The following is a 27,854-nucleotide window of genomic DNA, read 5'->3' as shown; positions in this document are numbered from 1 at the left end:
AAATTCCATATATATGTGTTAGCATACGGTATTTGTCTCTCTCTTTCTGACTTACTTCATTCTGTATGACAGACTCTAGGTCTATCCACCTCATTACAAACAGCTCAATTTTGTTTCTTTTTATGGCTGAGTAATATTCCATTGTATATATGTGCCACAGCTTCTTTATCCATTCATCCAGTGATGGACACTTAGGTTATTTCCATCTCTGGGCTATTGTAAATAGAGCTGCAATGAACATTTTGTTACATGACTCTTTTTGAATTATGGTTTTCTCAGGGTATATGCCCAGTAGTGGGATTGCTGGGTCATATGGTAGTTCTATTTGTAGCTTTTTAAGGAACCTCCATACTGTTCTCCACAGTGGCTGTATCAATTTACATTCCCACCAACAGTGTAAGAGGGTTCCCTTTTCTCCACACCTTCTCCAGCATTTATTGTTTCTAGATTTTTTGATGATGGCCATTCTGACTGTTGTGAAATGATATTTCATTGTAGTTTTGATTTGCATTTCTCTAATGATTAGTGATGTTGAGCATTCTTTCATGTGTTTGTTGGAAGTCTGTATATCTTCTTTGGAGAAATGTCTGTTTAGGTCTTCTGCCCATTTTTGGATTGGGTTGTTTGTTTTTTTGTTATTAAGCTGCATGAGCTGCTTATAAATTTTGGAGATTAATCCTTTGTCAGTTGCTTCATTTGCAAATATTTTCTCCCATTCTGAGGGTTGTCTTTTGGTCTTCTTTATGGTTTCCTTTGCTGCGCAAAAGCTTTTAAGTTTCATTAGGTCCCATTTGTTTATTTTTGTTTTTATTTCCATTTCTCTAGGAGGTGGGTCAAAAAGGACCTTGCTGTGATTTATGTCATAGAGTGTCCTGCCTATGTTTTCCTCTAAGAGTTTGATAGTTTCTGGCCTTACATTTAGGTCTTTAATCCATTTTGAGCTTATTTTCGTATATGGTGTTAGGGAGTGATCTAATCTCATACTTTTACATGTAGCTGTCCAGTTTTCCCAGCACCACTTATTGAAGAGGCTGTCCTTTCTCCACTGTACATTCCTGCCTCCTTTATCAAAAATAAGGTGACCATAGGTGCGTGGGTTTATCTCTGGGCTTTCTATCCTGTTCCATTGATCCATATTTCTGTTTTTCTGCCAGTACCATACTGTCTTGATTACTGTAGCTTTGTAGTATAGTCTGAAGTCAGGCAGCCTGATTCCTACAGCTCCGTTTTTCGTTCTCAAGATTGCTTTGGCTCTTCGGGGTCTTTTGTGTTTCCATACAAATTGTGAAATTTTTTGTTCTAGTTCTGTGAAAAATGCCAGTGGTACTTTGATAGGGATTGCATTGAATCTATAGATTGCTTTGGGTAGTAGAGTCATTTTCACAATGTTGATTCTTCCAATCCAAGAACATGGTATATCTCTCCATCTATTTGTATCATCTTTAATTTCTTTCATCAGTGTCTTATAATTTTCTGCATACAGGTCTTTTGTCTCCTTAGGTAGGTTTATTCCTAGATATTTTATTCTTTTTGTTGCAGTGGTAAATGGGAGTGTTTTCTTGATTTCACTTTCAGATTTTTCATCCTTAGTGTGTAGGAATGCCAGAGATTTCTGTGCATTAATTTTGTATCCTGCTACTTTACCAAATTCATTGATTAGCTCTAGTAGTTTTCTGGTAGCATCTTTAGGATTCTCTATGTATAGTATCATGTCATCTGCAAAGAGTGACAGCTTTACTTCTTCTTTTCCGATTTGGATTCCTTTTATTTCCTTTTCTTCTCTGATTGCTGTGGTTAAAACTTCCAAAACTGTGTTGAATAAGAGTGGTGAGAGTGGGCAACCTTGTCTTTTTCCTGATCTTAGTGGAAATGCTTTCAGTTTTTCACCATTGAGGACAATGTTGGCTGTGGGTTTGTCATATATGGCCTTTATTATGTTGAGGAAAGTTCCCTCTATGCCTACTTTCTGCAGGGTTTTTATCCTAAATGGGTGTTGAATTTTGTCAAAAACTTTCTCTGCATCTATTGAGATGATCATAAGGTTTTTCTCCTTCAATTTGTTAATATGGTGTATCACGTTGATTGATTTGCATATATTGAAGAATCCTTGCACTCCTGGAATAAACCCCACTTGATCATGGTGTATGATCCGTTTAATGTGCTGTTGGATTCTGTTTGCTAGTATTTTGTTGAGGATTTTTGCATCTATGTTCATCAGTGATATTGGCCTGTAGTTTTGTTTCTTTGTGACATCCTTGTCTGGTTTTGGTATCAGGGTGATGGTGGCCTCGTAGAATGAGTTGGGGAGTGTTCCTCCCTCTGCTATATTTTGGAAGAGTTTGAGAAGGATAGGTGATAGCTCTTCTCTAAATGTTTGATAGAATTCGCCTGTGAAGCCATCTGGTCCTGGGCTTTTGCTTGTTGGAAGATTTTTAATCACAGTTTCAGTTTCAGTGCTTGTGATTGGTCTGTTCATATTTTCTATTTCTTTCTGATTCAGTCTTGGCAGGTTGTGCCTTTCTAAGAATTTGTCCATTTCTTCCAGGTTGTCCATTTTATTGGCATAGAGTTGCTTGTAGTAATCTCTCATGATCTTTTGTATTTCTGCAGTGTCAGTTGTTACTTCTTCTTTTTCATTTCTAATTCTATTGATTTGAGTCTTCTCCCTTTTTTTCTTGATCAGTCTGGCTAATGGTTTATCAATTTTGTTTATCCTTTCAAAGAACCAGCTTTTAGTTTTATTGATCTTTGCTATTGTTTCCTTCATTTCTTTTTCATTTATTTCTGATCTGGTTTTTATGATTTCTTTCCTTCTGCTAACTTTGGGGTTTTTTTGTTCTTCTTTCTCTAATTGCTTTAGGTGCAAAGTTAGGTTGTTTATTCGAGATGTTTCCTGCTTCTTAAGGTAGGATTGTATTGCTATAAACTTCCCTCTTAGAACTGTTTTTGCTGCATCCCATAGATTTTGAGTCGTTGTGTCTCCATTGTCATTTGTTTCTAGGTATTTTTTGATTTCCTCTTTGATTTCTTCAGTGATCACTTCGTTATTAAGTAGTGTATTGTTTAGCCTCCATGTGTTTGTATTTTTTACAGATCTTTTCCTGTAATTGATATCTAGTCTCCTAGCGTTGTGGTCGGAAAAGATACTTGATACAATTTCAATTTTCTTAAATTTACCAAGGCTTGATTTGTGACCCAAGATATGATCTATCCTGGAGAATGTTCCATGAGCACTTGAGAAAAATGTGTATTCTGTTGTTTTTGGATGGAATGTCCTATAAATATCCATGAAGTCCATCTTGTTTAATGTATCATTTAAAGCTTGTGTTTCCTTATTTATTTTCATTTTGGATGATCTGTCCATTAGTGAAAGTGGGGTGTTAAAGTCCCCTACTATGAATGTGTTACTGTCGATTTCCCCATTTATGGCTGTTAGTATTTGCCTTATGTATTGAGGTGCTCCTATGTTGGGTGCATTAATATTTACAATTGTTATATCTTCTTCTTGGATCGATCCCTTGATCATTATGTAGTGTCCTTCTTTGTCTCTTCTAATAATCTTTATTTTAAAGTCTATTTTGTCTGATATGAGAATTGCTACTCCAGCTTTCTTTTGGTTTCCATTTGCATGAAATACCTTTTTCCATCCCCTTACTTTCAGTCTGTATGTCTCTAGATCTGAAGTGGGTCTCTTGTAGACAGCAAATATATGCGTCTTGTTTTTGTATCCATTCAGCCAATCTGTGTCTTTTGGTGGGAGCATTTAGTCCATTTACATTTTTTTTTTTAAAAGGATCACATATTTCTTTTTTTTTTTTTTAACATCTTTATTGGGCTTTACAATGGTATGTTAGTTTCAGCTTCACAACAAAATGAATCAGTTATATATATACATATATTCCCATATCTCTTCCCGCTCGCGTCTCCCTCCCTCCCACCCTCCCTATCCCACCCCTCCAGGCAGTCACAAAGCACCGAGCTGATCTCCCTGTGCTATGTGGCTGCTTCCCACTAGCTATCTACCTTACGTTTGGTAGTGTATATATGTCCATGCCTCTTTATCGCTTTGTCACCGTTTACCCTTCCCCCTCCCCATAGCCTCAAGTCCATTCTCTAGTAAGTCTGTGTCTTTATTCCTGTTTCACCCCTACGTTTTTCATGACATTTTTTTTTTAAATTCCATATATATGTGTTAGCATACGGTATTTGTCTCTCTCTTTCTGACTTACTTCACTCTGTATGACAGACTCTAGGTCTATCCACCTCATTACAAATAGCTCAATTTCGTCTCTTTTTATTGCTGAGTAATATTCCATTGTATATATGTGCCACATCTTCTTTATCCATTCATCCGATGATGGACACTTAGGTTGTTTCCATCTCTGGGCTATTGTAAATAGAGCTGCAATGAACATTTTGGTACATGACTCTTTTTGAATTATGGTTTTCTCAGGGTATATGCCCAGTAGTGGGATTGCTGGGTCATATGGTAGTTCTATTTGTAGCTTTTTAAGGAACCTCCATACTGTTCTCCACAGTGGCTGTATCAATTTACATTCCCACCAACAGTGTAAGAGGGTTCCCTTTTCTCCACACCTTCTCCAGCATTTATTGTTTCTAGATTTTTTGATGATGGCCATTCTGACTGGTGTGAGATGATATCTCATTGTAGTTTTGATTTGCATTTCTCTAATGATTAGTGATGTTGAGCATTCTTTCATGTGTTTGTTGGAAGTCTGTATATCTTCTTTGGAGAAATGTCTATTTAGGTCTTCTGCCCATTTTTGGATTGGGTTGTTTGTTTTTCTGTTATTAAGCTGCATGAGCTGCTTATAAATTTTGGAGATTAATCCTTTGTCAGTTGCTTCATTTGCAAATATTTTCTCCCATTCTGAGGGTTGTCTTTTGGTCTTCTTTATGGTTTCCTTTGCTGCGCAAAAGCTTTTAAGTTTCATTAGGTCCCATTTGTTTACTTTTGTTTTTATTTCCATTTCTCTAGGAGGTGGGTCAAAAAGGACCTTGCTGTGATTTATGTCATAGAGTGTTCTGCCTATGTTTTCCTCTAAGAGTTTGATAGTTTCTGGCCTTACATTTAGGTCTTTAATCCATTTTGAACTTATTTTTGTGTATGGTGTTAGGGAGTGATCTAATCTCATACTTTTATATGTAGCTGTCCAGTTTTCCCAACACCACTTATTGAATAGGCTGTCCTTTCTCCACTGTACATTTCTGCCTCCTTTGTCAAAGATAAGGTGACCATATGTGCGTGGGTTTATCTCTGGGCTTTCTATCCTGTTCCATTGATCTATCTTTCTGTTTTTGTGCCAGTACCATACCGTCTTGATAACTGTAGCTTTGTAGTATAGTCTGAAGTCAGGGAGCCTGATTCCTCCAGTTCCTTCTTTCGTTCTCAAGATTGCTTTGGCTCTTCGGGGTCTTTTGTGTTTCCATACAAATTGTGAAATTTTTTGTTCTAGTTCTGTGAAAAATGCCAGTGGTACTTTGATAGGGATTGCATTGAATCTATAGATTGCTTTGGGTAGTAGAGTCATTTTCACAATGTTGATTCTTCCAATCCAAGAACATGGTATATCTCTCCATCTATTTGTATCATCTTTAATTTCTTTCATCAGTGTCTTATAATTTTCTGCATACAGATCTTTTGTCTCCTTAGGTAGGTTTATTCCTAGATATTTTATTCTTTTTGTTGCAATGGTAAATGGGAGTGTTTTCTTGATTTCACTTTCAGATTTTTCATCATTAGTATATAGGAATGCCAGAGATTTCTGTGCATTAATTTTGTATCCTGCCACTTTACCAAATTCATTGATTAGCTCTAGTAGTTTTCTGGTAGCATCTTTAGGGTTCTCTATGTATAGGATCATGTCATCTGCAAAGAGTGACAGCGTTACTTCTTCTTTTCCGATTTGGATTCCTTTTATTTCCTTTTCTTCTCTGATTGCTGTGGCTAAAACTTCCAAAACTGTGTTGAATAAGAGTGGTGAGAGTGGGCAACCTTGTCTTGTTCCTGATCTTAGTGGAAATGCTTTCAGTTTTTCACCATTGAGGATGATGTTTGCTGTGGGCTTGTCATATATGGCCTTTATTATGTTGAGGAAAGTTCCCTCTATGCCTACTTTCTGCAGGGTTTTTATCCTAAATGGGTGTTGAATTTTGTCAAAAGCTTTCTCTGCATCTATTGAGATGATCATATGGTTTTTCTCCTTCAGTTTGTTAATATGGTTTATCACATTGATAGATTTGCGTATATTGAAGAATCCTTGCATTCCTGGAATAAACCCCACTTGATCATGGTGTATGATCCTTTTAATGTGCTGTTGGATTCTGTTTGCTAGTATTTTGTTGAGGATTTTTGCATCTATGTTCATCAGTGATATTGGCCTGTAGTTTTGTTTCTTTGTGACATCCTTGTCTGGTTTTGGTATCAAGGTGATTGTGGCCTCGTAGAAGGAGTTTGGGAGTGTTCCTCCCTCTGCTATATTTTGGAAGAGTTTGAGAAGGATAGGTGTTAGCTCTTCTCTAAATGTTTGATAGAATTCGCCTGTGAAGCCATCTGGTCCTGGGCTTTTCTTTGTTGGAAGATTTTTAATCACAGTTTCAATTTCAGTGCTTGTGATTGGTCTGTTCATATTTTCTATTTCTTCCTGATTCAGTCTTGGCAGGTTGTGCATTTCTAAGAATTTGTCCATTTCTTCCAGATTGTCCACTTTATTGGCATAGAGTTGCTTGTAGTAATCTCTCATGATCTCTTTTATTTCTGCAGTGTCAGTTGTTACCTCTCCTTTTTCATTTCTAATTCTATTGATTTGAGTCTTCTCCCTTTTATTCTTGATCAGTCTGGCTAGTGGTTTATCTATTTTGTTTATCTCCTCAAAGAACCAGCTTTTAGTTTTATTGATCTTTGCTATTGTTTCCTTCATTTCTTTTTCATTTATTTCTGATCTGATTTTTATGATTTCTTTCCTTCTGCTAGCTTTGGGGTTTTTTTGTTCTTCTTTCTCTAATTGCTTGAGGTGCAAGGTTACGTTGTTTATTCGAGATGTTTCCTGCTTCTTAAGGTGGGCTTGTATTGCTATAAACTTCCCCCTTAGAACTGCTTTTGCTGCATCCCACAGGTTTTGGGGCGTTGTGTCTCCATTGTCATTTGTTTCTAGGTATTTTTTGATTTCCTCTTTGATTTCTTCAGTGATCACTTCGTTATTAAGTAGTGTATTGTTTAGCCTCCATGTGTTTGTATTTTTTACAGATCTTTTCCTGTAATTGATATCTAGTCTCCTAGCGTTGTGGTCAGAAAAGATACTTGATACAATTTCAATTTTCTTAAATTTACCAAGGCTTGATTTGTGACCCAAGATATGATCTATCCTGGAGAATGTTCCATGAGCACTTGAGAAAAATGTGTATTCTGTTGTTTTTGGATGGAATGTCCTATAAATATCAATTAACTCCATCTTGTTTAATGTATCATTTAAAGCTTGTGTTTCCCTATTTATTTTCATTTTGGATGATCTGTCCATTGGTGAAAGTGGGGTGTTAAAGTCCCCTACTATGAATGTGTTACTGTCGATTTCCCCATTTATGGTTGTCAGTATTTGCCTTATGTATTGAGGTGCACCTATGTTGGGTGCATAAATATTTACAATTGTTATATCTTCCTCTTGGATCGATCCCTTGATCATTATGTAGTGTCCTTCTTTGTCTCTTCTAATAGTCTTTGTTTTAAAGTCTATTTTGTCTGATATGAGAATTGCTACTCCAGCTTTCTTTTGGTTTCCATTTGCATGAAATACCTTTTTCCATCCCCTTACTTTCAGTCTGTATGTGTCTCTAGGTCTGAAGTGGGTCTCTTGTAGACAGCAAATATATGGGTCTTGTTTTTGTATCCATTCAGCCAATCTGTGTCTTTTGGTGGGAGCATTTAGTCCATTTACATTTAAGGTAATTATCGATATGTATGTTCCTATTCCCATTTTCTTAATTGTTTTGGGTTCGTTATTGTAGGTCCTTTCCTTCTTTTGTGTTTCTTGCCTAGAGAAGTTCCTTTAGCAGTTGTTGTAGAGCTGGTTTGGTGGTGCTGAAGTCTCTCAGCTTTTGCTTGTCTGTAAAGGTTTTAATTTCTCCATCAAATCTGAATGAGATCCTTGCTGGGTAGAGTAATCTTGGTTGCAGGTTTTTCTCCTTCAACACTTTCAATATGTCCTGCCACTGCCTTCTGGCTTGCAGAGTTTCTGCTGAAAGATCAGCTGTTAACCTTATGGGGATTCCCTTGTGTGTTATTTGTTGTTTTTCCCTTGCTGCTTTTAATATGCTTTCTTTGTATTTAATTTTTGACAGTTTGATTAATATGTGTCTTGGTGTATTTCTCCTTGGATTTATCCTGTATGGGACTCTGTGCTTCCTGGACTTGATTAACTATTTCCTTTCCCATATTAGGGAAATTTTCAACTATAATCTCTTCAAATATTTTCTCAGCCCCTTTCTTTTTCTCTTCTTCTTCTGGAACCCCTATAATTCTAATGTTGGTGCGTTTAATGTTGTCCCAGAGGTCTCTGAGACTGTCCTCAGTTCTTTTCATTCTTTTTTCTTTATTCTGCTCTGCAGTAGTTATTTCCACTATTTTATCTTCCAGGTCACTTATCCGTTCTTCTGCCTCAGTTATTCTGCTATTGATCCCATCTAGAGTATTTTTCATTTCATTTATTGTGTTGTTCATCATTGTTTGTTTCATCTTTAGTTCTTCTAGGTCCTTGTTAACTGTTTCTTGCATTTTGTCTATTCTATTTCCAAGATTTTGGATCATCTTTACTATCATTATTCTGAATTCTTTTTCAGGTAGACTGCCTATTTCCTCTTTATTTGTTAGGTCTGGTGGGTTTTTATCTTGCTCCTTCATCTACTGTGTGTTTTTCTGTCTTTTCATTTTGCTAGATAAGCAAAATGTGTTTGGGGTCTCCTTTTTGCAGGCTGAAGGTTCATAGTTCTTGTTGTTTTTGGTGTCTGTCTCCAGTGGCTAAGGTTGGTTCAGTGGGTTGTGTAGGCTTCCTGGTGGAGGGTACTAGTGCCTGTGTTCTGGTGGATGAGGCTGGATCTTGTCTTTCTGGTGGGCAGGTCCACGTCTGGTGGTGTGTTTTGGGGTGTCTGTAGACTTATTATGATTTTGGGCAGCCTCTCTGCTAATGGGTGGGGTTGTGTTCCTGTCTTGCTAGTTGTTTGGCATAGGATGTCCAGCACTGTAGCTTGCTGGTCGTTGAGTGAAGCTGGGTGCTGGCGTTGAGATAGAGATCTCTGGGAGAGTTTCGCCGTTTGATATTATGTGCAGCTGGGAGGCCTCTTGTGGACCAGTGTCCTGAAGTTGGCTCTCCCACCTCAGAGGCACAGCACTAACTCCTGGCTGCAGCACCAAGAGCCTTTCATCCACACAGCTCCTTAATTTGGGATGATTCGTTGTCTATTCATGTATTCCACAGATGCAGTGTACATCAAGTTGATTGTGGAGCTTTAATCCGCTGCTTCTGAGTTGGCTGGGAGGGATTTCCCTTTCTCTTCTTTGTTCTCACAGCTCCCAGGGGCTCAGCTTTGGATTTGGCCCCGCCTCTGCGTGTAGGTCGCCTGAGGGCGTCTGTTCTTTGCTCAGACAGGATGGGGTTAAAGGAGCCGCTGATTCGGAGGCTCTGGCTCACTCAGGCGGGGGTAGGGAGGGTCACGGAGTGCGGGGCGAGATTGCCAGCCTGAGGTGCGCCGTGCGTTCTCCCGGGGGAGTTGTCCCTGGATCCCGGGACCCTGGCAGTGGCGGGCTGCACAGGCTCCCTGGAAGGGGGGTGTGGATAGTGACCTGTGTTCGCACACAGGCTTCTTGGTGGCGGCAGCAGCGGCCTTAGCGTCTCATGTCTGTCTCTGGGGTCCGCACTTTTAGCCGCAGCTCGCGCCCGTCTCTGGAGCTCCCTTAAGCAGCGTTCTTAATCCCCTCTCCTCGCACACCAGGAAACAAAGAGGGAAGAAAAAGTTTCTTGCCTCTTCGGCAGGTCCAGACTTTTCCCCGGACTCCCTACCGGCTAGCCGCGGTGCACTAACGCCCTGCAGGCTGTGTTCACGCCGCCAACCCAGTCCTCTCCCGGTGCTCCGACCGAAGCTGGAGCCTCAGCTCCCAGCCCCGCCCGCCCCGGCGGGCAAGCAGACAAGCCTCTCGGCTGGTGAGTGCCGGTCGGCCCCGATCCTCTGCGCTGGAATCTCCCCGCTTTGCCCTCCGCACCCCTGTTGCTGTGCTCTCCTCCGCGGCTCCGAAGTTCCCCCACTCCGCCACCCGCAGTCTCCGCCCGCGAAGGGGCTTCCTAGTGTGTGGACACTTTTCCTCCTTCACAGCTCCCTCGCGCTGGTGCAGGACCCGTCCCTATCCTTTTGTCTCTGTTTATTTTTTTCTTTTGCCCTAACCAGGTACGTGGGGGGTTCCTTGCCTTTTGGGAGGTCTGAGGTCTTATGCCAGCATTCAGTAAGTAGGTGCTCCGTAGGAGTTGTTCCATGCGTAGATGTATTTCTGGTGTATCTGTGGGGAGGAAGGTGATCTCCGCCAATGGTTCATTTCTTATACAACGTTATAGTAGTTTAAAAGTATTGAAAAGTGGGTGTATTAAAACTCAGATTATTGTAGCTGTAAACATTTTACTTATACCAAAACCACAATTTGTTAAAATGTACGGTTTTTGAAAGAAAATTCAACAATAATTTTGTCAGAATTACTTCTTATCTTATTTTCAATTGAGAGAATTACCATCTTAATTTAACTTTAGCTTACTGAAACAGTTATTGAGAAACAGCATATAAATTTCTGATTTATATTAATTCTTTTCTCCATCTCATCCCTAATGCATTTCCAAATTATAGGGGATATTCTTCCTGTCCCACAGTTTGAAAATAAGATTCTGTGGCAGGCCAATATTTTGATATTTCTTCTTTGATTGACAGCAATGATAACCACCATGTTGGCACATTTTTATGGGGCTACCTCTTTCTCTTTTGACAGAGTCAAAATTTTCATCAAGTGCTTCTGTATGTATTGAGACTGAAAAGTGACCAAAACTTTTCACTATAAAAGCTTCAGTATCACAGGTAAACACATCACACCCTGTTTTAGCAGTGTTGTCTGAAAGGTGTCCAGATATTTAGCAAGTAAGTACATTTAGGTTTCTTTGGTCAGAAATGTATAGAATGCATGGAATTTGTCAAACTTTAACTTTGTGCTAGAAGCCCTCCTCCCTCCCCCACTTGTACAGCTCTTAAGCTTTTGTAATTGTGGTGCCAGATTTTGTCTTCATTTATAATTTTTGTATGTTCATCAAGGGTTTTTTATCATTAATTCTAATTTTTTAAAACATTGCAATAATATATTACTTCTCCTTATTACTAAGTCACTTGGCACCCCTTCTCTATTTGTATCTGAGGCAAGTTTCTAGCTTGCCTAAATCTAATCCCTACACTGGAAAGAGTTTTTGAAATGAAGTGTTGTGATTTTCCTTGGGTGAAAATTATGTCTGAAAATCAGGGAACATCCCTTTCCCCATCCCTCACTTTATTGTTTTTTTTACAAGTTATCTTTGTCTTTATAACATTGTTTTACCTATGCCTTAAACACTGTCACCAGAGGTAGTCTGAAACTAAGTGAAATGAGAGTCGCGATTATTTATATCATTTATTTATACATTTCACAGAGTAGCTATGATCTGCCAAACAACTTGCTAAGATTCAGGTGCTCTAGAGAGAGCTTCAGGTGTGCTGTGTGATTTCTCCTCTGTGCTAGGGACAGACTTAGCAACGTAGCCTGGGCTCTGCTCCTTCGCATTTCTGCAGACAACCCTTTGTCCAGGAGTTCCCATTTGGGAGGTGCTACTTCTCTGATCCTTAAGTTTAAAAACACCTGAAAAAATTGTCAAGTAGTCAGTTAAACTATGTCACACTCCAAATACAAAATTAGGTCAGTCTATGTGAACTGCCCTGGAAAGATTTCCATGATAAATATTATATAGAAATAAACTGTACAGTGATGTCTTTGATATAATTATATAAAAGCATATCCAAAAAGAACATTGGTCCTGTAGAGAGTTTGAGATACCAACCCCTCAACTTTAGTGGAAAGGGGCCACTTTGAGGTCTCACTGAGGCAGTCTTGATATTTCTAAGGCACTGGGACTCTGGGGGGCTCTGGACAGTGTTATTTGCCAAGTCCATGTGGCAACTCTAACAAGGCCAGGCCTTAAATTTGTATAAAGTGCTTACCTGTTTGTTCTGTTCTTCATGACTATGTTATTAAAATATATGAATATTCTCCAGTTAGTAGATGAGATTTGGGGATTAAATATGCAGTTTTCTGTATTAAATATCATAATCGTTACTACCACTGTTATCTTCATGGAGCTGCAGCAGAGAAGGGAGGTCCTGACTCCAGCAGGCCCAGACCACGAGCAGCCCTTGGAAGACATTCTGAGGCCGAGGCTGTGCCCAGGGGATCTGAGGTTCCAAGCTTCTCCTGGCTGGAGCAGCCTCACAGGCCCCCAGAGCTGAGCCCTGCCCGCTGAACACTGATAGAGGAGCTGGCAGAAGAGTCCCTTTGGCAGGGGCACTGCAGGGTTCCCAACATGTCCAGAAAGCTGTGCTAGAACCTCATATGTGAGGCTAAATCTCCAGCTCTTGTCTTCCAGAAGCCACAGGGGCAGAGCAAGTTTCCTGAGGTGAAACCTGTGGTGGCTCCCAATAGACAGCCTAAGGGGGGCATCCCTCAGACTCCTGTCCTTTCTGGTGGCTCTGTCCTAGGACATGCTGTGGGTGCCCTCTCTCCAGCTAGCTCTCTCATTTCTCATTCATTTCCCAAATGGCTCTTGAGTACCAACTAAATCCTAAGCCCCTAAGGCTAGTGATAAAGCAGCGAATACCTGTTCTGGAAGAAAATAGATAATTAAGCCAAAAGTCACAACATAGACTAAAATGTATGCCTGGGGAAGTAAAGGCACCTTTCCCAACTGTAAAAGTCCAAGAAGGATTATCCCCTGGGAAACTTTTTTCACTATAACAGGAAGGAAGGAGGAAGGGTGGCAAATGTTTTAGAGTTTGGTAACAAAAAGTTCTCTTCTAATGGCTTTTATGTCCTCTGTGAAGTGGCATCCAGCACATCTGCTGAGGTTGGGGGACAGAAGTTTGTCAAAGTGGAGAATGTTTGAAATCGTTTCGTTAAGCATAAGAGAGTTGACAGTGGAACCAGTGATATAAGCTCCGAAAAACAGGGAGCTTTGTTCACTTATGTATCCTGAGTGCACATAGAAGGAACTTACCAAGTATATAGGATGAATGAAAGTATGAATTCCATGCAGTATTGGAGATGCCCATTAGTTGTAGACCATAGAACTACGGTAGCACAATATAGTCGTTTGTGTAATTTTATCTAGTGGGTCTCCACCACTTACCAGAGGTCAGGCATGGAAGAGGCAGAGAGTTTGGACTTTAGCCGGACAGGAATGATGAAACAAGAATGACGTGAGGGTGTTTAGAATGTTGCTTAGCTGATGAACCATGAAGACCACTCTGTTAGTTTGCTAGAACTGCCCTAACAAAATGCTGCAGATTGGGTGGTTTAAACAACAGAAATTTATTTTCTCATAGTTCTGGAGGCTAAAAGTCCAAGATCAAGGTGTAGGCAGATTTGGTTTCTCCTGAGGCCTCTCTTCTTGCCTTGCAGATGGCTGCCTTCTTGCTGTGCCTTTCTCCATGTGTGCCCATCCTGGTATCTCTTCCTTTTATAAGGACACCATTGGGACTTCCCTGGCGATCCAGTGGTTAAGACTCCATGCTTCCACTGCAGGGGACATGGGTTCGATCCCTGGTCAGGGAACTAAGATTCCCCATGCCACGGCACGGCAAAAACTAAAAAAGGCACCAGTCATACTGGATTAGGATCCCACCCTAAGGGCCTCATTTTAACTTAATCACCTCTTTAAAGACCTTACCTCCAAATACCATTACATTCCTAGGTACTGGGGGTCAGGACTTTCGTATATGAATTTGTGCGGAGGACACAATTCAGCCCATAACATCTAGAGAGAGAGAGAGAGAGAGAGAGAGAGAGAGAGAGAGAGAAGACCAGAGGCTGTTGATGGAGAAGGAGAAACCGTCAGGACCAATGAACTGTAATTCCTTGACAAATTGGCCAGTGGAGGACAATTTGGAAACTGAAGGTGGAGGTCAGAGGGTGGAATGCTAGACTGTATTGCTTTATTACTTCAGAGTGCAGAGCAGCTCCTAGTGAAAAGTGAAGATCTGTAAATCAGGTGTAACTTGTCATATGACCCATGGCCAGTCATTGGCACTTCTGAGCCACTGCCTCTCTGGATGAGTAGTCTTTGTCTATGGGAGCATAAGGAAGGTCACCGTCTTTAGAGTCACCTTCTAACTCTACAGAAATAGAGTTCTCTGGTCCTGGATTTTCTACTTGTGTGGTTACTCATCCTATCTGAACTTCAAGTTAGGAGAATCACATTTTTTAAATGAGTGAGCAGTGTTATTAATTATATAATAAAAAGCAGATAGGAATTTTCCCCAGGCTTTACTTGCTCTGTAAATGTGGACTTATCTGTAGGAGATAAAGGTTGATTCTCAGGGCCTGGATATGGGAGCCAAGGCAGCTGAAAAACTGGTGTGGCTACATTGACCCCAACCTCCTCTCTCCTCCAGGTGCAAATGGCACAACAGGTGGCTCAGTGGCTCCTTTCTCTATTTCATGGGGACTCCTCCTTTTGCGTGACTCCACTTCTTTGTGGCTCTTCTTTTTCAGCCATCACTCCACACTCTGCCCTTTATTTATTTTTAAAATTTATTTACTTTATTTATTTTTGGCTGTGTTGGGTCTTTGTTGCTGCGCGCAGGCTTTCTCTAGTTGTGGAGAGCCGGAGCTACTCTTCGTTGCGGTGCACGGGCTTCTCTTGTTGCGGAGCACAGGCTCTAGTTATGTGCGCTTCTGTAGTTGTGGCATGCGGGCTCAGTAGTTGTGGCTCACGGGCTCTAGAGCGCAGGCTCAGTAGTTGTGGCACACGGTATTAGTTGCTCTGCAGCACGTGGGATCTTCCTGGACCAGGACTCGAACCCATGTTCCCTGCATCGGCAGGCAGATTCTTAACCACCGCGCCACGAGGGAAGCGCCACAGGGAAGCCCCACTCTGCCCTTTAATGGCGTTAAACAAAGCCATTTGGATGTGGAGGGATACGGAAAGTCTTTAGAATGTTTGGCCATCTTGGCTTCAATGGGCTGAGTAGTGGTCCAAAGTGAGCCCAGAAAACCTGCACCCTTGTCATAAATTGCAGAACCACCTGTGGTGCATGCACTTTGTGTATCCTGAAGAAGATATCCCATGACTGTAACTAACGACCACGGAGGACACCTCAACCCTGATAGGCTACCTGCTTGCATTGAGTACAAGATCCTGCACAATGTCAGAAAGAATGGCTGAAAGGAAGGCCAAAAAGGAGTTTGGCAGGCCTCAGAACATCCCTGAAGGCATCATTGTTTTTGTGCTCAAAGACAAGCTCTCCCTCTCCACTACTTGTCCCAAGGACACACATACACACACTCTTGCCAGGATGGCACCAAGTCCATCTTACTTTGTCAGTGTTCTAGTAAGTCACCAGCAGGTAGCGCTCGAGTCAAGTAGTTGGGGAGTGAGGCAGGGAGTGAGAGTAGCTTGATTAGTGATTAGTGATAGACACTCCTGTGCCTTCCCACCCACTGGGTCATTCTTTCCCCTCTGTTAGTTTCCCTCCTTTCCACACATTCAATCCTGACCTTTTCCTCATTGTCTCCTCATTCTTCCGCAGGCCCTGTGTGGCCGCACTGTGAACATTCCCTTCATTGAGGGCCATTTGACCCACATGCCTTGCACTGATGTCATTGAGTCAGGCAACATGCAGTCTCAGTGAGGAGTTAAATCCCTGTGCAGGGTGACCAGCCAGCAGGGAGAATTTATTTATTTTTAGTTCAACGTTTGTTTCAAAACAGATGAATATCACAGCTATAGCAGATGTTTAAGTAGCACCTACCGTAGTATTAGGCCTTAGCATGTCCATCTCAGTATCCAAGCACAGCAACATCCCTGTCCTCCACCCAGTTCTGCATCCACTGTACAATGGATACTTTTCTAATATCTAAAAAAGCCACTTTTAAGAGGGAACTTATCTTGTTTCTGACCCCCTTCAGAGCTGGACTGCCTGGAGGGCAGAAGGTGGGGTGACCCAGCTCACGGGTCCATTTTCAGGTCCCTAGCTTTGAATCCAGTTCCCCTCCAGTGGCTAGAGAGTGATGGGAGTGTTACTTGAACGTACATGGAGATTTCCTCCCCAAGCCTGGACACAGTGTATTCTCCTTCCCCTCCAGCTCTGCTGAGGCCTTTCACGGCTCTCCCTTCCCTTTAGCCACCTCCTGTCGGGAGGGGCAAGAGCAGAGGACTCATCTTGCTTTAGCAGCACCATCAGACCCTGGGTCCACAGTGCCCCACAGTCAGAGAGTTGTGGTGACTACACACATCCATGCCCTCGTACCACCCACTCAGGGCTTCCTACCGCCCCTCTGGGATGGAGGTAGGAAAGAAAGGCAGGTAATCTGTGAACACTTTTCACAGGAGCAGGGAGGTGAGCCAACACCCACGGCAGCCTTGCTGAGAGCTCCAATCCCTGCCAACACCACTTCCCAAAACACAGAGCCAGGGGTTCTGTGTCCCCTACTGGCATGTCCTCCTACATTCCATCCAGCGCAGGTCACATGGGGAGAGGAGAGGAGTTGTGGTGTGATCAGCTGTATGTTTTCCTTAAGGTTGAGAAGGGAGTAAGGGCGCCCAGCACTGCAGCTTTCATCAGGAAGGGTGTAGGATCTTTGGTGCAGACGGAATCTATGGCCCACCATAGATTCATGGTCATAGATTTGTTTTTTTTCCTCACACTTCTGAACTCAGGGGCTCACTGCTCCAAACTCTTGAGCTCCACTTTGGGGATTTGTGAAGTTTATTTTCTCTTACTATCCCTAGATGCTCAGTGGGGAATCTTCGGCCCCGTGAGGCATGTATAACCTGATTCACTCCATGCCATTACTACGTAATGCTCAGGGTAATGAGAAAGCAAAGGAGAGGACTGACGGGTCCAGATACTGTGCTGTGGTCTTTGTTACAATTTCTCACTTTTATAAGCATTGAATGATTGCTGAGTAGTTACTTGTTTTTCCAATAAGAGTATTATGGAAAAAGTAATGAATTTATAAAGTGGGCTATCTTCACAAATACAAATGAAGGAAACCAGGATGGTGGTGTGTCAGCAACGCCATCATCAACTTCTCTCCCTAACCTTTGTCTCATTTTATAAGCCAAAGCCCGCTCTCAATAAAAGCTGAAGGGACCCCTTCCTTTCCCTAAATCCAAGCTCATAGCATATTCTGTTTCCCCCTGAACACAACAGAGACAGATGGCACCATCCTCCTTTAGGAAAAAAACAAGCATATATGGGGGAATAATAATTATCCTTGCTGACGAGAAACAGACACCATCCTTACCAGAGGATGTGATATAGGAGCTAACTGATGTTCTCTAAATGTAATAAAACATCTTTGGGAGGGAAAGTTTCCTCTAAGGAGATTATTGAAGGGCAATATCGGGCTAATTGGAAGTGTCACCCCCCCTCCCCCCATAGACAAAGCCTAGGGCAGAGTTAAGGACATCCAGGGACCTGGCTTCGTGGCCCAGGCCAGGGGATACAGACTCCCTGGGAAGCATTCAAATGCAGATCAGTTAGAGGAGGCGAAGCATAGTACTCGCTTCCACATAGCGCTTTGCAGGTGGTTTCCCAGTATTCTTTGAGTTTTATCCACTTTCTTGTAGCTCAGAAAGGTGTGGAGAGACATGAGGGTCAAGAAGGGAGGGGACTTGCTCAAGGGCCACAGCTGGTAAGGAGCAGAGTCAGATGTGAGCACAAGACAGATTGGGGACCATTATTTTCTTCTCCATTTCACAGACAGCAGGAGATAACTGAGGCTGGGTGGGTTGTATAAGTTAGAGTCCCTTCCCTCCAGTGGGTCCTGCTCACCCCTTTGCAGGTGGTTGGCGCTAAACCTGTATGAAGTCCTAGACTGGCCTTGACTCGGCACTGAATATTTAGAGGCTACCTGAACCCTGAGACTCCTCAAGGGAACCTGAGATCTTACTGTACTCATGCTGGTGATAGATTAGCTACTTACCCAGGCAGATAATGTAATAGGATGAGAGGAGAATTAGAAGTGAGACATAGGGTGATCAGGGCAGGGACTGTCTGTGAACCCAGGTTCTAGCAGGGGTGACTTGCTGTTCCTGTGACCCAAACAAAACTCAACTTTCAACAAATATGTGGAATCCCAGAGACTGTCCACCCATATTTTTAAGTGGAGTCCCCAGGATTATGGAGATAGAAGCCCTCGGTATTTCACCTTCCACCCCGCTTGGAAAAAATGTTGAGCACACACCTCCAATGTATTTATTTTATTGATAATATACCTAGGTGTTACAGTTATAAAATACTGTGCATATTATACAGTATACATTTGTAATAGAAAATTTTAAATGGATAATCTATGATAAAACATTTTAAAATTGTATCTTTTTATTATTAAAGGGACATCATGACGTCCTCAAAAAGTACACACACACTTCTAAGAAGATGTGACAATCTGCACTGATATGAGCTGCAAGGTAATTATTCCAGGAATACTGTGATAGCTCACAGAATTCAAGTAGAAGTTAAACAATAAAGCCTGAGAAGAGGTAAGAACTGTATAAACTCCAGCAACCTTAGAACATTCTCATTCATGTGACTCCGCTCCAGAGTCTCAGGTTCTGGCTTTCTTTAGTCAGATTCTTAAGATTAGCTTTCTGATTGGCTCACACTGGCTTTATCATTCATAGCTTCCAGGTCCGGATATCAGGGCTGGAGGGCAGTTCTTAGGGAAGGGCTGTGAAGACAGATAATGTGTCCTCCTACATTCCATCCTTGGTTTCCCAGTATCTACATCTTTCCTATTCACAGGGAAGGTGCCCAATCCAGTTACCCCATCTGCTACTATAATGCCCTCAGGTAGAGACAACAAATATCACATCCATAAACTGCTTATAATAAACATCAGAGGGCCACTGTTTTCAGAGTATACTTTGTCCATCACACTCTTGTTAGACATTTTTGCAAATTATGGACCCAGCTGAAAGTTTGAGTATGACCATACAAAAGAAGAAAAAGGAAGAGAGAAAACAACAAAGCAAACAAACAAAAAAACCCCAAAACTTCTTTTTAAAAAAGACATTTATAATAGACATCTGATGCACCATTCACAGCTCCCTTTAAGACCTGAGAACTTACTCCCTTTAGCTGCTGATAGAGCTTCATGCTGACAGCATGCAGGTCTTCTCTGGAAACTGCTCTTGGCTAAAGTGACTCATTTAGCCCAAAGTTATTTCCCCCTCCTGGGTCAGGCTGCATCCAATTACCTGTCAATGTGGGGATATAAAGGCCTGGCCCCTTCTCTCTACCTCCACAGGGTCATCCCAGAGTCAGAGCTCCCTTGGGATTGGCTAAAGCCCTGCTGTGACTGCACTGCAGCTCAACTTCTGCTCAAATTCTCTTTGCCACAATGACTGATCCACGAATTCTCCAGTAAACTCCTTGCATGCTTATCTCTGTCTCAGAGTCTGCTTTCCCAGGTATCTGACCTACAATAGCATAATATATGAGATCTTCTATTTTAACCCCCCAGACATTAAAAGTAATGAATGAACCCTGCTCATATGGCTCTGCTAAGAAATTAAGCTATTTTTTTAAATTTTTTAGCCTTTCCACTCTTCCCAGATGGACCATTTGGATCAGCTACTTCTTGGAGTAAAAAATGAAGTATTTCTTTCTCTGATGAAAAGTTAGTTTATATCATTAGACAGTAAGGGCACAATAACATAATGATCAGATATATAGGGCAGAAGACCAGGTGGGGTTTCTCTTCTGATTGATTGTTCTGGTCTACTTAGACAACCGTTTCTGAATACACCCTTTTTTTTTGCCTTTGGTCCCAGTCAAGTTTGTGGGGCTGCTCGTGTCTTCAGCTGACGGATAATATAGGCACCACTGGCACTACCTTAAGTGGCTACAATGGGACACATTTTAACTTATTAAAAACAGAATCTTTTGAAAAGTATACAAAAGAAATACATGTATAAGGTGTATATGATTCAATTTATGGTCTTATAAAGTGTAGCACTCTTTCCACTGGTCTAATCCAAGATCACTTGTCTTTTCATTGGGTAGCATGGAAGCTCACTGGACTAGTCTTTCTATGATGAACAGTAGTAAATTTTTGTAGCAGTTTTCCTCATTTTTTTGTATTGTGTACTTGAAACATTGCAGGTTGGCAGAAGACAGCCAGCATGTAGCAAGTGTATTTAAGGTTAAATATAACCAGTATGCAGGGAATCAGCGAAAAGGCAAAAACAGTTCATGAGTCTACCTTCAGTACAAGAAGAATCCAGTTTCTTAGACATGTGGAAGTTTTTAGGCAGCAAAGGTAAAGGTGTGTACCTCTTGGAAAGCATGTAGTGAAGTTTGGGTAGAACAAATGGCATGGATGGTCGGTGTACTTGGGCCCTCACACCTGCTTGAAGGCTGCAGGATGTGACACTCAGCCCTTACCTTTCTTTGGGGGAGGAGGGAAATTCCATCACAGGAATTTCTATCTTTGGACTCTGTTGGTCCTTGAGTTCCTCCATGGGTGGACTGTCTTTTGTTTCCTTAATTCATGCATAAGCCTCAGTTTCTTCTCTAGGATCTGACCAGTATCTGACTTGTTCTTCTGAGTTTCACTACCCACTTGATCCATAAACACTGCTCTAATTTCTAGCAGGTTTAGGCTGTCAACAGAGGCTGACATCACTATGGATTTGTGCTGTGGATCTTCCTGTACCTTCTCAGTTTTCTGTGGATGAAGCATCTGACACAAACATTGCATCTGGTTTTTAAAGTTATTCTTTCATGGAACCTGTAGCACAAACTGAGGAGACTTGCTCACAGGGATCTCTGCTAATTCCCCGTCCTGGGCAAGGTAACTAATCTGTAATGTGGAAGGACCCAAATTCCTGCATGCCCTCTTTAATACTGTCCTTCTAAGAGTCTCCTAGGGTATTCTCCATCCTGAGTAGATTATAGATTCTTGTCCTATTTGCGATCCTTCCCACTCTGAGGGACTAATTCTGCAAGCCTATGAGAAGAATTAGAGCAGGTCCCTCTCATGGTCATCTGGTGTTCCTTTGCCACAGGTGAGGGTGAAGGGAAAGAGCTATCCAGGCTGGGGACCGAATTTCTTTTCCCTAATCTGCTTGAGGGTTTCTTCCAAGGAGCTTTGCAACCTTGGCCATGGAGTTAGTCTTTGAAACATGGGTGACGGAAGAGGGAAAGATGGACTTGAGTATTGTGGCATCCAGTGATAAAAAGGGATTTGGAGGCTGGCATGGAGCAGGACTGCGACCTTTTACTACTGTGTCAGGGGTAGAAGGGGCTGTTGCAGTCCTTATGCAAAGTTACAATGAACATATTTTTCTAATGATAAAGTTAAAAGATCCGTTATAAAAAATGAATTTGTGAAACTGGGAATTTACTGTTAATAGAGAAATTTAGTGCACCCTCAAATATGAGATTGTACTCAGATATACTGTTGTGGTTTTTACCCTGAGATTTTCAGGGCTTACCCACCTGCCAGTGTCAGTATGTGGATCAGATCATTAATCAGAAGCCCTGGGTCTGCCCAGCAGGTTGGAGGAAGGAACCTCCTTTTGGCTCCTTTTTCTCTCACCATACCTGCTCCTAGATCAAAGGAGCCATGCCCTGTCTGAAGTTGAAGACTTGTTCTCTTCGTAACAAAGACTATGGCAAGAGGCTTATTCCAATATTAGGGTCAGTTCCTGCCAGGAAAGAACCTCTGATCAGCTCTGGAGGAAAATTCCCTAAAAGGAGCACATCTGCACAGGCCAGAAGACTGCCAGACTTGGTCTCTGGCCCTGTTACACTTGACCAGCAGGGGCTGCTTTTCCTGGGAGGGCTTTGTAGCCCACCCAGTTACTAGACCCTGCTTTCTGCTTCCTTTGAACTATGTGGGCCCTCATGTTTCAAAAGTATTCAACATAAAAAAGGAAGACTTCTCTTATATGTGTTCCTATAAAATCTGAAAATATCATTCAACTTTTACTTTCTATTTGTGTTCCTCTGGGAAAACTTAAACCAGAAATCACAACAGAACCGGAGGTAGCTGTGCAAGTAGGAGAGGGCGGTGCAAGGAAAGGGAGTGAAGGAGGAGGGCTCCCTGGAAATTTCAGCCCTGAAGGAAAAGGAAAGTACTGTGAAATGGAAGCCAAAGAATAGATCCAGGAAAGCAGGGAGAGGTGCCAGGCGCCAGAATCAGCAAAAGAATACAGTATATTTTCCCATTCCAGCCTAGGAGATTCCCTTCAATTTCAGATATTGATTTAAGCCATTGTGCTGACTGAATATAAATCAAACATGTCTTTGATATGATCATACCTATCTTTCACTCTTCTAGGTTCTCACCAATTCAGTTGACTTTGTCAGTCAGCTATCAAGAGTGAGATGGTACAGTTTCAAACCAGTTTATAGAAAAAGACACGTAATATTCTCATTTAGGTTTATATGGAGAAAATGAAGAAGAGTTACCACTTATGGTTAACCCCGAGGAAGGAGCCATTCTAAAGAGCTTTTTATTTTCGGTTGCACTGCCTCGGCATGTGGGATCTTGGGATCCAACCTGCGCCCGCTACAGTAGAAGCTCAGAGTCTTAACCACTGGACCGCCAGGGAAGTCCCTCTAAGAGCTTTAAAATGTATTTACATCAGCTCTACAAATATTTTTCATTCAATTTTCCATTTGAGAAAACCGAGACTCAGGGAAGTTGAGTTGCCTCCGAGCAGAATAAGGGTTCCATGCAGAACCTCACATAGTACATTGTGAGTTATGAGTGATTCTTTAAGCAATATGTTGGATTTCTGTGCGGTTTTTTAAATCTAATTATCTTTACTTGCAGAATTATTCTTTTTCTTTTTCCCTGAGCTTCTCTTTTTGGTGGCTACATTTTTACTTTCTGATGATTTTAATCTATTTTTTGTTCTTTACCTTAGATTTTTGTGGAAGAGAAATCCTCCTATCCAGTTTCATTTTTCCATCTGATGAAGAAAATTCCTTAGAATTTTATATCCACTGCAATGTGGTTATTATTTTTTAAAAATAAATTTATTTGTTTATTTTGGGCTGCATTGGGTCTTCGTTGCTGCGTGCGGGCTTTCTCTAGTTGCAGCGAGCGGGGGCTACTTTTCGTTGCGGTGTGCGGGCTTCTTGCGGTGGCTTCTCTTATTGCAGAGCACAGGTTCTATGCACATGGGCTTCAGTAGTTGTGGCACACGGGCTCTAGAGCGCAGGCTCAGTAGTTGTGGCGCACGGACGGGCTTAGTTGGTCCACGGCATGCGGGATCTTCCCGGACCAGGGATCGAACCCGTGTCCCCTGCATTGGCAGGCAGATTCTTAAGTATGGTTATTTTTGAGTCCACAAAATTTCATGATTTTTATAAACCCAATGCTGACTTCTGTAGAACAATTCAAAAGTTAATTAAGAAAGATCACCAAGCAAAAATATCAAAGTGTAGAAGAGGAAAAATTCTTACATATATAGCTTTACCAGAAAATGAACTGTATTATAAAGCAGCAACAGTATAAATACAGTGACAGTAAGGAGTTAGGTGATCAGAGTAATAAAGAAAATAAATCCCAGGAGAGTTACCTGGTGGTCCAGTGGTTAGGACTCCAAGCTTTCACTCCTGTGGCCTGGGTTCAATCCCTGGTCAGGGAACTAAGATCCTGCAAGCCACATTGGTGCAGCAAAAAAAAAAAAAAAGAAATCCCAGAAATTGTTATATAATCTGTAGTAATTAAGTAAAGGCTATCTTAGACATTAATATGGAAGAAAAAAAGTTTCAGTAAATGGTAACAGGATAAATGCCTGGCAACCTAGACAGAAATCAACTTAGATTCTCATCTCATATTATAGATGAAAAAAAAAATCCTAATGTACTATAAAAAATAAATGTGAAAGATTTAAAACATAAAAGGGAATTGATAATCCATACGATCAATAGAGGAATGAAAATGGGAGAGGATTGGTTCTATATGTTCAACATTCTGGCATTAGGAGAAAATATAAAGAAAATGAGCTATTATTTGTAAACATAAAATTGACAAATAGTTGCATCATAGGAATATAGCTACCATCTGCATAAATGGTTTATATGTACTTTTAAGACTTAAGGATACATAAAGACAATTCACAAGGGCAGTACGAAACTAGTTAATGTCGTAAACTGAAACACAAATAAAAGAACTAAAAATAGCAAACAAAGCATATGAAAAGGCATTCCAGCCTACCAGTATTTAGAAATGATTTAACAATGATGCTTGACATTTTAGGCTGTTATGTAAGCAGTTATTTAAAAAAATAAAATACTGATTTTTATGTGCTTTGTGCTACTACATACATTTCTTGAAATCTGTCTCCAAAAAATGTTTGTAAAAATTTTTTTAAATTATATCCAGTAATATAAACACACACTTTTATTCTCCAGGCGCTACCCTAGTTCTCTTCTTCTTTTCACAAATAAACTTCTCAAAAGAAGTTTCTATTCATTCTGTCTCCAAAACCTTTTCTCTTATTTAACCTTAGTCAGTATATTCCAGTCCAGATTCTGTGGAATTAACTTTGCCAAACCAGCCCTCATTTTCCCTGAATATAAGATATCATGTTTTAAATGTATTTCTTCCTTGAAACGTCCTCTCATCACCACTGTCTCCTGGTTGTCCTGCTGTTGTGTTGCATACCATTCCAGTGTGCTTTTCAGGCTCCTTATTCTCTTCTCTTCATTAAAATACGAAGGTCCCTAAGGTTTAGTTTTTGGTTCTCCTATTCTCTATTTCTAAAAGACCTCACTCCTTCCTGGGCCTTCAGAGACAAGGATAACCCAGCTTCTAGGTTAACACTTCTAGCCATAGCACTCTGAAAGTTCTAGAACTGTACATCCAGCGTCAAGTCTTAGAATCTCTGCATCCTCCAGTTTCTGGTGACAGAAGCCACTTTTCTTTTGCCTATGGTGTTAGTATATAATGTAGTTGAAATGAATTAATTGATTGATTAATAGTTTTATGTTTCCTTCTGGCAAAAAGGGAAGTTTCAAGAGGGCCGGCACTTCATTTTCTTTCTTCACTTTTTTTTTTTTTTTGCGGTACGCGGGCCTCTCACTGTTGTGGCCTCTCCCATTGCGGAGCACAGGCTCCGGACGCGCAGGCTCAGCGGCCATGGCTCACGGGCCCAGCGGCTCCGCAGCATGTGGGATCTTCCCGGACCGGGGCACGAACCCGTGTCCCCTGCATCGGCAGGCGGACTCTCAACCACTGCGCCACCAGGGAATTGAGGTTGCAAAATCAGTCTTGGTATCACTTTCTTAAAAATAAACAAATGCAAAAAGATTTGAAAGTAAAACTTTAAATAACTTAAAAATATAAAGATGAACACTTGTGTAATTAGCACAAATACAAGCAAAAATACTGAAATATAATAAATATAGTAAAATAGACATTTAAGTACATAAGTACATTAATAAGGTTATCTGTGATGGTCTGGTGCCCCCTATGAACTAGATGCTTTTACTTATAGTTGCTTAATACTACCAATAAATGTTTTGACAAATTTAATCCGTTTATTTTATGATGAAGGCAGAAAAAAACAAGTCTTTTTAAATTACTAAACATGTGGGAGTACAATGAGTTGTATCTGTCCATAATTGTTTCTTTAAGAGCATACCTCTAGTTCCTTAGTCGGAGGAGAGCTTAAACAAGCTTTATTTGGGAACGCTCCCGGGCGAGGTTGACTGGTCCGAGAGAAAGGGGCCAGAGAAGTCGCGCCCCAGCGAGGGTTTGGGCAGAATTTATAGGGGAAGAAGGGAAAGGGGTGTGGTGAATCCGGGAGCGCGCAGGGTATTCGTTATTTGGTGGTCTTTTCGGGTATCGTGGCAATATCCGGTGCCGGTCGCATCAGTCTTGGGGCCATTAGTCCCACCCCTCGAAAGGCGGGAAGGCTGGGCAGGGTGGAAAGTCTCCAGGTCAGTTCCTGGAACTGGGTGGTCTGGAAAGTCTCCAGGTCAGTTTCTGGAACTGGGTGGTCCGGAAAGTTTCGGTCTGATGCAACCTGTGAGTCTGATTGCGTTCCCCTGCCTCGGGCCAGTTGGCCTTACACTTAGCTCTTAATCGTTCTTGCAAGCTTGATAATAAAGAGAAGGATTTCATGATTTCTTGCTCTGACAACTACCCAGGTGTAGCAGCTCTGTTCTTTCTTTAACAGAGAAAAATTGTTTCCTTGGAAGTGCTTTTTCACAGCCATTATGGAGTCTTCACAGCTCAGGGGAGTCCTTCCATCCCCAACTACTGCAACAAGCCGGTCTCCAGGACTTGCCAATGCTGATGAAGTCCAGTGAAGAAATTCTCCAGGCCAGTCTCATTCCAACCACCCGCTTATGCTGAACAGTTTCAGAAGATTTGCTGAAGCATCTGATGGAGGAGAGCAGTGATTTGAGCCTTCTGGACCTTGCTGCCATCTACCAGAAACAACAGAAGACCATTGGAACCAGCTAAATGTCCATCGGTAGGGGACTAATCAAATAATGTAGGACACACCCATTCAATGGGAAACAGTACAGCTATTTAAAAAGATAAAGCAGTTATCTATATATGAATGAGAAGATCTCCAAGTTAAAAAAGATAGATGCAGAACAGTGAGTATAGTATGCTATCTTTTATATTAAAAAAGGGGGAGAGTGTAATAAAATAATGTACCTATATTCTCATCAGTTGACATATGCATAAAGAAACTGGAAGGATTTAAAAGACAGTAATAACTTCAAACTGTGGAAAAGGTTGGAAGCAGTTGTGTCGAAGTATACATTTATTCATATGCCCAAATTCCAATTTACTAGTAATTTAAAAAATGTAAGTTAGCAAAATATCCATAAAGGGAAAAGATCAGTAGCAGGGAAATACACACTCAAACATTGCTGGTGACAGTATTTTGGAAAAAAAAAATTGTCTTCAATCAGCATTCTGCCCTTAGGATTTATCCAAAAACAGGTAAAGTTTTGTGCTCAGATTTTATAAAACAGTGGAGAACAAGGAAGTATATATTCAGGAACAAATGATGGGCAAGGGAACTATAGTATGTGTAGTTATCAGACAATTGTGTATCCATTTAAAAATTTGCGAGTAGAAAACAAAAGCACGAAAAATTTACTGATGATGGAATTCCATTGAGTGGCAAAAATTCAGGCTAAATTACTTACATAGCATAGTCACAATTTGGTATTTTAAAAGAGGCAAATGACATGTTTTAAATGATTAAAATTTGAAACTATGAACCAAAGTTATAACTGAAGTGTCTATTAAATTGTGTGGGCTAAGTTTTTTTTCTTTTTTGGGCTGCGTGGCTCGTGGGATCTTGGTTTCCGGATCAGGGATTGAACCCGGGCCACAGCAGTGAAAGCGCCGAGTCCTAACCACTAGACCACCAGGGCATTCCCCTGTGGGATAAGAATTTTAAAGTTTTTTTTATAGAGAAAAAACTTTAAGCATTTTCCCCCATGCTGCCTTTCAATTTCTACAAAAGCCGCATTTCATTGTCACTCAGAAGTAACAAAAGGAAGAAGCCAGGAAG

General features: G+C 41.3%; 1 long non-coding RNA gene across 2 annotated transcripts in view; it reads left to right on the top strand.

The window, feature by feature from the left end:
* The window catches only part of LOC309964459, a 69,804-nt gene extending 42,207 nt beyond the window's left edge, over positions 1-27,597 (top strand). The window contains exons 2-4 of one of the 2 annotated variants that reach the window (XR_014326350.1): positions 11,039-11,124; positions 18,682-18,758; positions 26,493-27,597. This is a non-coding gene — a long non-coding RNA (uncharacterized lncRNA). Of the gene's footprint in view, positions 1-11,038; positions 11,125-18,681; positions 19,014-26,492 lie in introns of those variants that run through there. The other variant, XR_014326351.1, reaches the window with a different exon arrangement.
* Positions 27,598-27,854: the final 257 nt, after the last annotated feature.

This window comes from Leucopleurus acutus (assembly GCF_964270905.1).
Source record: "Leucopleurus acutus genome assembly, chromosome: 7".
NCBI classification, from domain to species: Eukaryota; Metazoa; Chordata; class Mammalia; order Artiodactyla; family Delphinidae; genus Leucopleurus; species Leucopleurus acutus.
This window is presented reverse-complemented; position numbering and strand designations above follow the sequence as displayed.